This window comes from Peromyscus eremicus, chromosome 2, assembly GCF_949786415.1.
Source record: "Peromyscus eremicus chromosome 2, PerEre_H2_v1, whole genome shotgun sequence".
Taxonomy (NCBI): Eukaryota; Metazoa; Chordata; class Mammalia; order Rodentia; family Cricetidae; genus Peromyscus; species Peromyscus eremicus.
Window position 1 is genome coordinate 48,925,113 of NC_081417.1, and position 13,125 is coordinate 48,938,237.

The window sequence follows — 13,125 nt, forward strand, 5'->3', positions numbered from 1 at the left end:
TTGGGGATAAGTAAAGGCATAAGTATAGAAAAGAAAGTAAAGCAATAAAATTATTGAGGTAGAATGACACACTACTTTGTATCAACATTTTACAATGTCCACCTACTCTCCCGAATTGTATTTCTCACCTAGCTCTGGTAATCAGCAGTTTCAAAATCAAGACTTCTGATTTCACCTGTGAGTGAAATGCACACTACTTATTTTTCTGTGCTTGCTTAGGTCACATAACACAAATTCACTTGTTTTTCATTCTTGATCTTCATTTGTCACAATTTCACTCTTAATTACATTCCATTTTATGTGAATATCACATGCCTTTATCTGCTTTTCAACAGATGGGTACAGATTGTTTTCAATTTTTGACTACAGCCAAGGGCCTCAGTCAGCAGTAGAGTATGCATCTCTTTACATATTCATTTCATTCCTCCTGAATGTATGAAGCCTTGGGATTATGAGATTATATGGTAGTTCTATTTTAAACTGGTTCATAAAGTTTTTATTTTATTTCATACATATAATATACATTAATTTTATTATATTATATATAATTATAGTTATTTTATGTATAATATATTAATTTTATTATACATATAAATGATGTTTTATATGTGATGTTACTATATATATAATTCACATTTTTCAAAGCTAGGATCAAACCCCAAGGCCTTTCTTAAACTAGTACAACAGTATCAATGAATTACATTCCTGGTCACTATTTTTAATTATTTGAGGAAATTCTATACTTTTTTTTATAATTATTTGAAAAGTACCATTCAAGGATTTATAGCAATTTATTGAATCCACAGATTCATTTGTTAGTAAAGGCATTTCAAATACATCAACATTTCTAGAACGTGAATAGGGAAGAGCATTAGACTACTGTTTTTCAATTATTTATTTACAGTTTCACGGATATGTGGGGTGTGTATGTGTGTGTGTGTGTGTGTGTATGTGTGTGTGTTTGTAAGTGTGTTGTGTAGGTGTATATTTTTGTGTTTTGTGTGTGTATGTTTGTGTGTATGTGTTTGTAAGTGTGTTGTATAGGTGTATATTTTTGTGTTTTCTGTGTGTATGTTTGTGTGTGTATGTATGTGTGTTTGTAAGTGTGTTGTGTAGGTGTATATTTTTGTGGGTTTTTTTGTGTGTATGTGTGTGTGCATGCCTACATTGTGGAAGTCGAAGGACAACTTTTGTGAGTTGGTTCTCTCCTTTTACCATATGAATTCAGAACTGTAAGATGTAGAAGGTAGCACCTTTGCATGCTGAGCCATCCTGATAGCCCTTGAACTTTTAAATAACTCAAATGAGAAAGGAAGAGAGTTTAGAGTGCTTAAAAGCTTGAGTTAAAAATTATTTTAAATATAAAATTCTTTTGGCAAATAATAGAAAGTGGAATAAATGTGCTCTCTGATAAATTATCTTCAAATTGTCTTCTATAGTTTTATTCCTGAAGACAGAAAGTACATTGCCCCAGAGAAAGGAGACAACAAATCAGGAATACTACTTTTTGCTACACAAAAAGAAAGAGAAAAACTTTCAAGATTATGACAAAGGGAGGATTTAGGATCTTAGGCTATTGGGAGCGTGTTAAACTCTGACGACCTTTACCATTGTGGAGGGCTCCTGCAGAATGACCAGAGAAAAGACAGATGAAAACCACTTTAAAAGAACTGCTAATTTCAACATGATAGACACTCTCTTCCTGTGGCTGTGACTGTGTCATGGATATTTCACTATATTGTTCTTCCCTTTTCCTAAGCCAGTCTTAGTATCTTTTTTTTTTTTAAAAAAAAGTATGTATTTTGTAGGAGACAACACAAAAAGCCAGAGTTTCCCTTCCTCCTCAGTTTCTTCCTGTGCTCTCATAGCAACAGGCCTACTTAAGGGCATGGGACACACCTTAACATTCCTTCAGTCATGGCTTGCCCTTCCCAACAAGAGCTGATGCTTAGAACCTGAGCACAGATCCAGATGGGATTGTTTGGTGTGCATAGTTATGATTTGTGATAAGATGTACAGAATCCTCTTTTATTTCTTGGGAAACCTGGGAATTCTTTCTCTATTTCTTTACTTGCCTAATATGGTCCTCTAGACTTAGACCACATCTACTGTCTCTTTCTATAGCCATGATAATCTAACTTTATTTATCTATTTATTTTAAAGAAGAGTGGGAGACAGTCCTCATTTAATCTGTGAGATGTTGAGAAAAACAGGAATTGAGGTCACCACAAGCAAAAAGTAACCATGATGCTTTATTAAGATCTTGTCTGATGACCTAATCAAAATGGAACTGTCTTGTGACTTGGCTGCTCTCTTAATTAATGATGTCATTATGATTTTAACAGCTATGTGTCTTAGCCTCCATCTTGGTATTGACACCATGGTGGCAATGACCATTTGACTTCGCCACTGTCATCTGATTGTGACTGTGCCTTGGTATTTCCCACTTGAAGCAAGGAAGTATTTAACTTATTTTTTGATTTTACAAGAGCCAATGGTTGGGTGATTGAATTTTAAAGAGATTCTATTTGGAAAGACATTTTGAAATTTTTAAAGAGAATGAATTTTAAAGTATTTGTAAGGACTGAGACTTTTTAAGTTTCCAAAATGTTTTATATTGTGATGTTGATAGTGATGTGTGATCTTAGGGATGAACAAAAAAGGAAAGGTTGTGGCTTAACAGTGATGTGTTTCTATGTCTAGTTGGCAAGTGGTCAGTTGTGCTGGATAGTTTTACAATAACATGACACAAGCTAGAGTTATCTAAATTAGGAAACCTCAACTGAAGACATTCCTCCATAAGATCTGGTTATAAGGGAGCTACTTAATTAATGATTGATGAGTGAGGACCCAGCCCACTGTAGGTGGTCCATCCTTGGGCAAGTGGTATGATTATAAGAAAGTAAGCTGAGCAAGCCAAGGAGAGAAAGACAGTAAACAGCATTTTCCATGTCTTCTGCTTCAGTTCCTACCTCCAGGTTCCTGCCCTGATTTAATTCCTGCCTACACTGCCTTTGATGATAAACTATTGAACTGTGAATGAATATACCATTTTCTCTACCTAAGTTGTTTTGGTCATGGTGTTTCATCACAGCAACAGTGACCCTAATTAAGATAACCAACGTTTTGCAAGCAAAAGGCATGAATCAAAATAGATGGAAATAGATGGTGGCACCCATAAAATTTTGTGGTAACACTGAGCTCTCAGGGCATCAACAAAACAATAGAATTTCTAGTAGTAACACTAGCATTCAGTTAAGTGTCTCAGTTCTTTTCTCCCATTTTTTCCCTTTTTAACTTTCCCCTTTATTGGTGTCTAATGGGGTCATATAAATGGAAGACCAAAAGGGGATTTCAAAATAGGATAAAATAACAAGGAAGAAGGTCATTGCATTTTTATATCAAACTGTAGCTGGAGTTTTCTCCAGTCCTGTCCAGCCCCACAGACCCCACAACCACTTATTAAATAATCACTCAGAAGATCATATTAATTAAATAGCCCAGCCATTAGCTCAGGCCTACCACTGTCTAGCTCTTACACTTAAACTCAGCCCATTTCTATTAATCTATACCTTGCCACTTGTGGCTTACCGGTAACTTACATCTTGATACTCATTGCGGTGGCTGGCAGCATCTCCTGACTCAGCCTTCTTCTACTCAGCCTTCTCCTCTCTCCTTGTCCTGCCTACACTATCCTTCCTGCCTGGTTACTGGCCAATTAGCATTTTTATTTATCAATCCATCATAGCAACATATATTCACAGCATACAGGACATCCCACAGCATCAAACTAAGGTGGTAATATCAGACGTCCATGGTGTATTTTTGCTTGTTTTATTTTAGTTTTTTTTTTTAATTTTTACACATTGTTTTTCCTGATATATTTACTGGTACTTAAGTGTTTTCCTAACCCTATGTCTTCGATACTAGCCAGCTCTTAAAGGGAGCTAGCTGAAAGCGAAATGACTAGTCTTGGAAAGCTCATGTGAGTTTGCAATAGCCCAGGAAAAACTTGGGAAAGTACAGATCCAAAGTTGGATTCAATGGATAGATTGCCAGATGCTAGACAAGCTGCTGTCATCAGCAGCTACAACAGCTGGAGGCAAAGACAAATGGGCCTGCTTGGATAGGAAGCTGGAGAGGCAGGCTGTGCTGGCTCGGAATGCCTGCTCTTTCTGCCTGGCATCTCCAAGCCTGCTTTTCTCCACCTGAGATGGAATATTCTTTAAATTTCCCCAGCTTTATCTAAACATTATGCACTAGTTAAAATGACCAAACTCATATAATTAACCTGAGTGCTGGGTAACTGTACTTTGAGCCCTATACTAATGTCATCAGAAGGATTAAAAGGGGAGAATATGCCCCCCTTGCCCTCGAAGAATAACAAAAGTCTGAACTATGGGGCAACGTTCTATATATCCAGTACTTGTGGGAAGTTATCTATTTGATTGCTCAGGGAATCCATGGAGACACCCCCCCCCATCCAGGGAACTGTAACCGGTGTCCAGTCTATAAATAAAAGGGTCAACACCCTGATTTGGGATCCAGCACATCCTTTATGGGGAAAAAAACAGCCTTGCCAAATTACTATCCATTTGTTCCTACAGTTCTTTATGAAGCACCGAGATTATTCTTCCCACAGCCAGCAATCAAAATACTTTAGTATTTTGATCAGCAGTGTATGAAATCTGTGGATCATTTCTGGCAGTACATCCATCACACTAATATTAACTCTCCCTTATCTATAAACACAAGGTTTTCGGCCTAGATATTTTCTTTTCCTCCTCTCCTCTTAAAATCTACTTTCTTCTCTGGTGAACTGACAAATCTCTTACAGTGTCATATAGAGGAAACTTATAAGTCTCTAACTTACCCTGGAACCACTGGTAGATTTTTGAGAATGTTATTTTTTTCATTCATTGATATCTGAAACACTATATTGATGTTACCATATACTTTCAGCAGGATTATGAACCCTTGTAATAGAAGTGAAGCATATCATATGTTATCAGTGGTGATCCAATAACAAATTATATATGTTGCATCTAAAGCTGAAACTTAGCTTTGAATTGCTTAGCTATTCATAAAATATTTTTTCAGTAGCAAGAATTTGTATACCTGATGTCCTTGATTTGTCTCATGTACTTTTAAAGTAAGGCTGCAGTTAATACTACTTTTTGAAAACAAAATACAGGGCAAAACATACTTTATTCACATAAACATAATAAAAGTTATAATAAATTACGAAGAAACATTTTTTGTTTTCTGTAAAAATACAATTTAGAAAATGTGGGAAACAATATATACTTTGTGTTTTTCTTTTCTTTTTTTGAATTTGAATTGTTCTTTTTTAAATCTCTCATATATTACATTCTGACCTGTTTATTCTCCCTCCACTATTCCCAGTCCCTCACTCCCGCCTCCCCTCTCCTTGAGATCCACTCCCATTCCATTTCCCTTCAGAAAAGAACAGACCTCCAGGACTATCAGCCAAAACAACATCAGGGAACTTGTATAAGTCTGAGCTAGGGTCTCTGCATATATGATATGGTTGTGTAGCTTGGTGTTCTTGTGGGACTCCTAACAGCAGGACAGGGAGTGTTTCTGACTCTCTTGCCTGCTCTTGGGACCCTTTGCCTGCTACTGGGTTGCCTGGTCAAACCTTAATATGAGGGTATGTACTTAGTCTCACTGTAACTTGTTATGCCATGTTCAGTTTATATCCTTTGTATTTTTCAAATGCCAAGGATTTCCAAAACTCTTCAAGAATTATTTATTTTGTTTTGTTAATTGTCTTCATCTCCTTTATCATCCACCAAATTCTTATTCATATATAAAGAATCTATTTTCTTTGAAATTCTATCCAGTTCCTCAAGTGAATTTACTTTCTCTCCACTTTTACACCAATAGTCTTCTAAACTGTGTCTATATCAAAATTGTAATAACTGTTTACAATCTTGAAAAACTATACCAGTATAATAAGACTCTTGAGAATAGTGACCCCATTTTGTGTTTATAAATAACTCCAGAATCAGAAAAATCAATGTGTTATATTTCCACACTTTATGGAATCATTTTGGGTAAATTAAGTTAGAATGGTATTGTGAATCCCTATATATGTAAGACTTGGGTTTAATAATCACAAATACATGTCATTGTATACAAAGCTTTAATATTTATCTGAAAAAGATAAGGCCACTTTTCTACCATTAAAAGAAGGTATTTTCATGACTAGTATAAAATGTAGCAATGTGTAATTCCTATCAAACAAAAAAAATGTTCATAAATGTTCTCAATTCTTAATACTTTTTTTGTTTTGTTTCTGTATTTCTTTTGCCTTTGAACTACAATCTAAAAAATGTCCACAAATTGTATGATTAAGAAATATCTTAATCTTACTTTTATAATCCCCCAAAAGCTTGTTTTATTTTCATAAGAAACCAGGATTTCCTTCCATAAGAGTTTGTGCACTATGGGTACATTTCATTACATGTTGTGATAACATAAAACTTATTGCTTTCTAAATTTTATACTTCCTATAAATGTCATAGTTCAATCAAAGGAAAGGCTACATAGGTTGCAAGAATCTACCTATAATTTCCTATTAAATAAAACCTAATACTGTGATTATCAATAAGTGGTGGAGAGAGAGTCATGAAATTGAAAGGACAGCAGAGCTTTTGCAACAACACCATTTTCATCACCTTAATCAAATATGCAGCATGTAGAATTATACCAATTCAGACAAAATTGAACCAAAAATATTAGGAAATCTCTAAAATTTCAAAGAAAAATAAAATTTCCTTAATTCTGCAATAATTTTGTCACTGAATAACACAGAGGGGAAACTATATGACTTAAAAACACAATCATTTTTGTTCATATAGTGAGATTTAAGTGGAAAATATTTCCAAATAATTTTATATTGTTACTTATTTTTTAAAGATTTACTTATTTTATGTGCATGTTATTTTGCCTGAATGTGTGTATACATACCACCTATGTGACTGATGCCCTTATAAGTCAGAAGGAGGCATGGGATCACCTGGAACTTTAGTTACAGATTGTTGTTAGTCACCACATGGGTGCTAGGAACTCAAGCCAAGTCGTTTGCCTGACCAACAAGTGTTCTGTGTTCTTAACTGATAGGTTTACTGTTTATTGCCATGACTAAAATATCTGGCATGTACAACTGAAAAGAACGTGTCTTAGTTAGGGTTTCTATTACTCTAAAGAGATACCATGACCACGGCAACTCATAAAAAAATAAGTTTATTTGGGATAGCTTACATTTTCAGAGGTTTAGTCTATTATCATCAGGTTGCAACATGGTGGTGTGCAGGCAGACATGGTGCTAGAGAGGAGCTGCAATTCCCACATCTTGATCTGTAGGTAGCAGGAAGTGGTCTGAGTATCACACTGAGTGAAGCTCCTGCAAAGCCCACCCCCACAGTGACACACTTCCTTCAAGGTGGCACACCTACTCCAGCAAAGCTACTCTTCCTAATAATGCCACTCCCTATGATTATGGGGGACAATTACATTCAAACTACAACAGAGATGATGGATTTTTTTGTTACATGGTTTCAGAGTGTAGAGTACAAGGCTCCTCACCTCATGCACGCCAGGAGTGCATGGTGCATGAGATTCTTTGCCTCATTGCACTCAGGAATTTTATTCAAAGGATAGGCGCTGGAGGTCAGATATAGGATTCATAGACAGGCCACTTGTGACTTACACTCTCCTTTTAGATCTCACCTGATGAAGATTTTACATTCTTACAGTATAGTGTTACAAGCTTAGGGCCAAGTACTCAAGTATATAAGCCTGTTGGAAGTATCCACACTCTAATCATAACATTATGTTCCTGGCATCCAAAGAGTCATGTCCATATCACAATTAAAAATAAGTTCAAACAGGGCTAGAGAGAAGGCTTTCCCAAGCAGACATCTATAAACCTAGTACATGCAGTATGCTGAACGCTTTATTGCAACTTAGCTTTCATATTCACAAGGATCAAAAGTAATTTTACCCATTGTGCTTTCTGGGGACATGTGAAAGGATCCTGATCCAGCCACATAGGGCTTGATCTCAAGTCTTCCTTTGAGAGTTCAGTAGAAGCTTCTTAGACCCTGAAACTCTTACAGTCTGCCTGCAAAGGAAGGAACGCACAGACAACAACACTAAGCAAGACTGCCAGAATTGCGATACCTGGGGCCTCTTTAGCTATGTTTGTTCACAGCTTCGGTAGCCTCTTAATCTCTAGGTGACTGATTCAGGAAAAATATTCTCTCGTGCAACCTTGTAGTGTTGAAGTAATGCAAGTTCTCTTCACAGGGAAAGTCTTTCAAATGGCTTTATAGTTTTCTGTGTTGGAGCCTAAAGTGGGTAAAAATATGACCGACTTTGGAATGTCAATTTTACTACTTTCTGAGTACTTAAGTTTGCTATTTTAAATTTAATTGATTTCTTGGACAAAAGCATGATCACTGTTCACAGACATCAACTCAATCTTTTTCTGTTTTAGATAACATTAAAAAAAAATTTTCTGGCCTGGCAGTGGTGGCGCACGCCTTTAATCCCAGCACTCGGGAGGCAGAGGCAGGTGGATCTCTGTGAGTTCGAGGCCAGCCTGGGCTACCAAGTGAGTCCCAGGAAAGGCACAAAGCTACACAGAGAAACCCTGTCTCGAAAACAAAACCAAAAAAAAAAAAAATTCTGCTGTGACATTTTGTACCAATCTACTAACAATCTGGCCCAAAGTAGCTAGCAATGACTATGCTATAGTCTGAATGCCAAGCATCTTGAATCTCTTTCTACCTCTCTCTTCTGGAAGAATGGTATTTCATTAAGATGTAGCTGTGTAGCCTACTGCATTGTAGAAAAATAGTACTAAATTTCTGAAACATCAACTTTTTAAACTAATTTACTACAGCTTAAGTCTATGGAAATCAGCAAATATTTTGAGTCAAGTCTCTATTGGTTCCACATACTGCTTTTCTTTTGAATGTTTAGCAGTATACAAAGACTACTCTTACAAATGCAAATGTCTTCAAGAATAAGCAAAGTAACTAGATAACCTTCTGTCACTCAGAAACAATATTTTAACATAATAAAATGCTTAATGAAAAATCTGGCCGGGTGGTGGTGGTGCATGCCTTTAATCCCAGCATTTGGGAGGCAGAGGCAGGTGGATCTCTGTAGCTAGAGTTTTTCTCTCCAGGTCCTGCCAAGCCCTGGCAGTCCCGTAGCCCATTTATAAAATAAACATACAGACACTTATATTATTTAAACTGCTCAGTCATTAGCTCGGGCCTACCATTTTCTTATACTCTTATACTCAGCCCATTTCTGTTAATCTATATGTCGCCACATGTTCCATAGCTTTACATGCTGCCTTTACATGATGTTTCCTGGACATCAGGCTGGCATCTCTTCCTCTCAGCCTTCCTATTCCCAGAATTCTCCTCTCTGCTTGTCCCGCCTATACTTTCTGCCTGGCTACTGGCCAATCAGCATTTTATTTATACAGAGTGATATCCACAGCAGATCTCTGTGAGTTCAAGGCCAGCCTGGTCTCCAAAGCAAGTTTCAGGAAAGGTGCAAAGCTACACAGAGAAACCCTATCTCAAAAAACAAAACAAACAAACAAAAATCTAAGTAAAATTCCTATAACTCTGCATATATTGTAAATATTAGTAGAATTCATCATAAACATTTACCTTCTGCCTTTTGTGTGAGAAAATGTTATATATTGGACCTTGAGCTCTACTAGAGTACCTCATCCCTACTATTTCTATCTCTTTTTTTTAAAATGACATATCTTCTAAGTTGAGTTCATATAAATATTTTAGGAACAACAAAACCCAAACATAATAAGAAACTCAAGGGCCAAGATTGTGATTTTGAAAAATATGTAATGCATATATATCAAACCTGTTGTATATCAGGTGTAGGTTTTCAAGAGTGTCTGTGAAATAAAGACACAGAAGCACCTCAAGGATGTTCTTTTCTTTATTAAGAATTTTTTAAAATTTATTTTACATACCAAACACAGATCCCCCTCTCTTCCCTCTTCCCACTACCCCACTCCAGCCTTCTCCCACCCAACCTACTCCCCATCTCCTCCTCTGAAAATGTAAGGCCTTGCATTGGGACTCAGCAAAGCCTGGTACATTCAGATGAGGCAGGCCTCAAGAATGATATTTAGCCTTTTCTAGCTGCAGGGTGGATTCGTAGCTCTGGACTGAAACTCCGTTGCTTAGCAAAGGGTTTTTTATTCTTTTGCAATTTACACCTTTCAACAAGTTAATTTCCACACCTCCAAGTCTCTTATCTAAGCTCCCCAAAGAGACAATGCCAAAAGCAAATTCCCAGTAAAGAAATACCTGTGATATTCCAGGTTTTTCCTCAACCAAGTTTACATAGGCTTTATACCTCCAGAAAATTCTTGGTAGAGATTCACATAGAAGGTACAGGGAAAAAAAAAGGTAGCAGTCACAAAAGGCAGATTAAAGCTAGGTGCTAACACTCTGAAATTAATCCAGCTGTAGCTCTGTGGGAATTCTCTCAACCAAACCTCCTAATAGAAATAGTTGATTCTAGGTTTGGGAGAAAGTATGTATTAGAAGATTCTGAAACACTATTAAATGGCATGATACAGAATCTATGAAGATCACTAGACTGATAATAAAATAAAATTTAGAGAAATATTTGTCAAAACTATGTTTGTTGCTTACAATTCAGACCATTTTAAATAATAGTATTCTGCCTCGGTATCTTAAAATATTATTTAATTCATCTTTAGAAGCCTCTATAGTGTTTAACATTCCCACCATTGTTCAAAACCTCAAAAGTCCAATGTCTTTTCTCAGAGTAAAGACATACTTTTAACTGTGAACTACTGCAAAATAATAAAATAATCCCATACTTCTAACATACAACAGTACAGAGAAACTATTCAATTCTAAAGAGGAAGTTTGCGGTATATAGTAAGGAAAGATTGGAGTGGAGCAAAGCAACAACAAGAACAACAACAAAACCAGCAGGATTAACATCAAACCCTGCAGCTTCTTGTCTAGTATATAGGGATTTTGTTGGAGTCATCTCACTATAAAAATGTTTGAGCAGCCTTTCCTCTCTAGCTCTGAAGCCTGTGGCACCCATGGAATCTTTCTCAAGTGGGCGGTATTTTGTTCTTACAGATTTCTCCAGCAGGTATCACATGATCCTAGCATCTCTGACACCCTTGGTTCTCCATTGCAAAGTAGAATTCATATTTACAGCTTCATGCAATGGTTTCTCACAATCTCCTCATAGAGACATTGTCTTTTACCTACAGTTCTTGGCCTCAGGAAGTCTTTGCAACTTTGATGGTGTTATGGACTCCTATGAAAATATTACATCTTTTATGCCTATAAAATAGTATCATGTTGATGAAGATGCCATGTTCTGCTACCAGTTCTGAATACCACCTGACTTTCTTCCATCTGCCTAATATGGTGACTCTGATTAAACACATTTCTAGGCATTCTCTGCTTAGTTCTTTCTTTTCTAATGAATTCTCATTTTCATAAGATACAGCCTTCCGTGGCTGGGGTCTCAGCTTCAAGTCATATTTCTATTATATTTTGCATTTTTCTTTGGGGGACAATTTCTTTAACAACCACATTGTTAACAACCACGTTGTCATCACTAACATAAATACATTTTTAAGCTCTTAGTTTTCCCACCAAACTGCACAATTTTCATATCTTTATTTTAAACTTGTCGTTACCTCCTTGTAAACCTGGATCAGAAGACTGAGTAGCAACAATGCTATAGTCTGAATACTGTCTTATCTTCAAATTTATTCTAGTAAACCAATCAGTCCATGTCTTAGTTAGGGGTTCTATTACTGTGAAGAGACACCATGACCATCCTAACTCTTAGAGAGGAAAACTTTTAATTGAGGCTGGTTTACAGTTTCATAGGTTTAATCCATTATCATAGTGGGAAACATGGTGGCATACTTGCAGACATGGTACAAGACAATGAACTGAGAATTCTACAACTTGATCTACAGGCAGCAGAAAAAGAAATGGCTGAGACTTCAAAGCCTGCCCCTACAGAGCCAGACTTTTACCGGTAGGGCCAAACCTTCTCCAACAAGGCCTTCTCCTAATAGTTCCACTCCCTATGGGCCAAATTTTCAAACACACAATTCTATAGGGGCATTCCTATTCGTATCACCACATTCCACTCCATGGTCCCCATAGATGCACCTATAACATAGTGCAAAATGCATTTAGTCCAATTTCAAAAATCTCCATAGTCTATAACAGTTTCAAACTTGTTAAAAAGTCCAAAGTTCAAAGTCTCTTCTGAGATTCATGCAATCTCTCTCTCTGTCTCTCTCTCTTTGTCTCTCTCTCTCTCTCTCTCTCTCTCTCTCTCTGTCTCTGTCTCTCTGTCTCTGTCTCTGTCTCTGTCTCTGTCTCTCTCTCTCTCTCTCTCTCTCAAGATTTATTTTTATGTATGTGTACAGCGTGTTCTGCCTGCATGTATACCTGCAGAAGAGGGCCAGAAGAGGGCATCAGATCTCATTACAGATGGTTGTGAGCCACCACTTGGTTGCTGGGAATTGAACTTAGGACCTTTGGAATGGACAGCCAGTGCTCTTAACTGCTGAGCCATCTCTCCAGCCCCTCATGCAATCTCTTAACTGTAATCCCTGTAAAAATCAAAATCAAGATGCAGATCATATACTTACAACATACTGTGGCAGAAGATATACACAACCATTTCAAAATGGAGGAAAGGGAGCATTTTGAAGAAATACTAGACCAAAGCAAGGCCAAAAACCAGCTGGGCAAACTCCAAGTTCTGTATCTCCAAGTCTGATATCAAAGTTTTCTTCAGATCTCGAACTTGTTTCAGCTTTGTTGACTGCAACATACTTCTCTCTCTTAGGTTGGTTACACTCAATGTTAACAGCTTTCCTCAGCTGGTATTCCACAACTAGCATGTCCAACATCTTGGGGCCTTTAAGGCAATCCAGGCTTCAACTTCACAGCTTGATACAATGGCCCCTCTGGGCCTCCATGCAGAGAGAGTCTGACACACATCTGGCTTCAGCAGCTTTTC

At 37.0% G+C, this 13,125-nt stretch overlaps 1 long non-coding RNA gene across 4 annotated transcripts in view; it reads left to right on the top strand.

The window, feature by feature from the left end:
• Positions 1 to 13,125, top strand: part of LOC131904633 (uncharacterized) — a 55,337-nt gene that overhangs the window by 11,745 nt on the left and 30,467 nt on the right. For 2 of the 4 annotated variants that reach the window (XR_009377785.1, XR_009377784.1), the window contains exon 4: positions 10,875 to 11,052. The exons of the other annotated variants lie outside the window; for them this stretch is intronic. This is a non-coding gene — a long non-coding RNA (uncharacterized LOC131904633). Of the gene's footprint in view, positions 1 to 10,874; positions 11,053 to 13,125 lie in introns of those variants that run through there. 4 annotated transcript variants of the gene reach the window in all.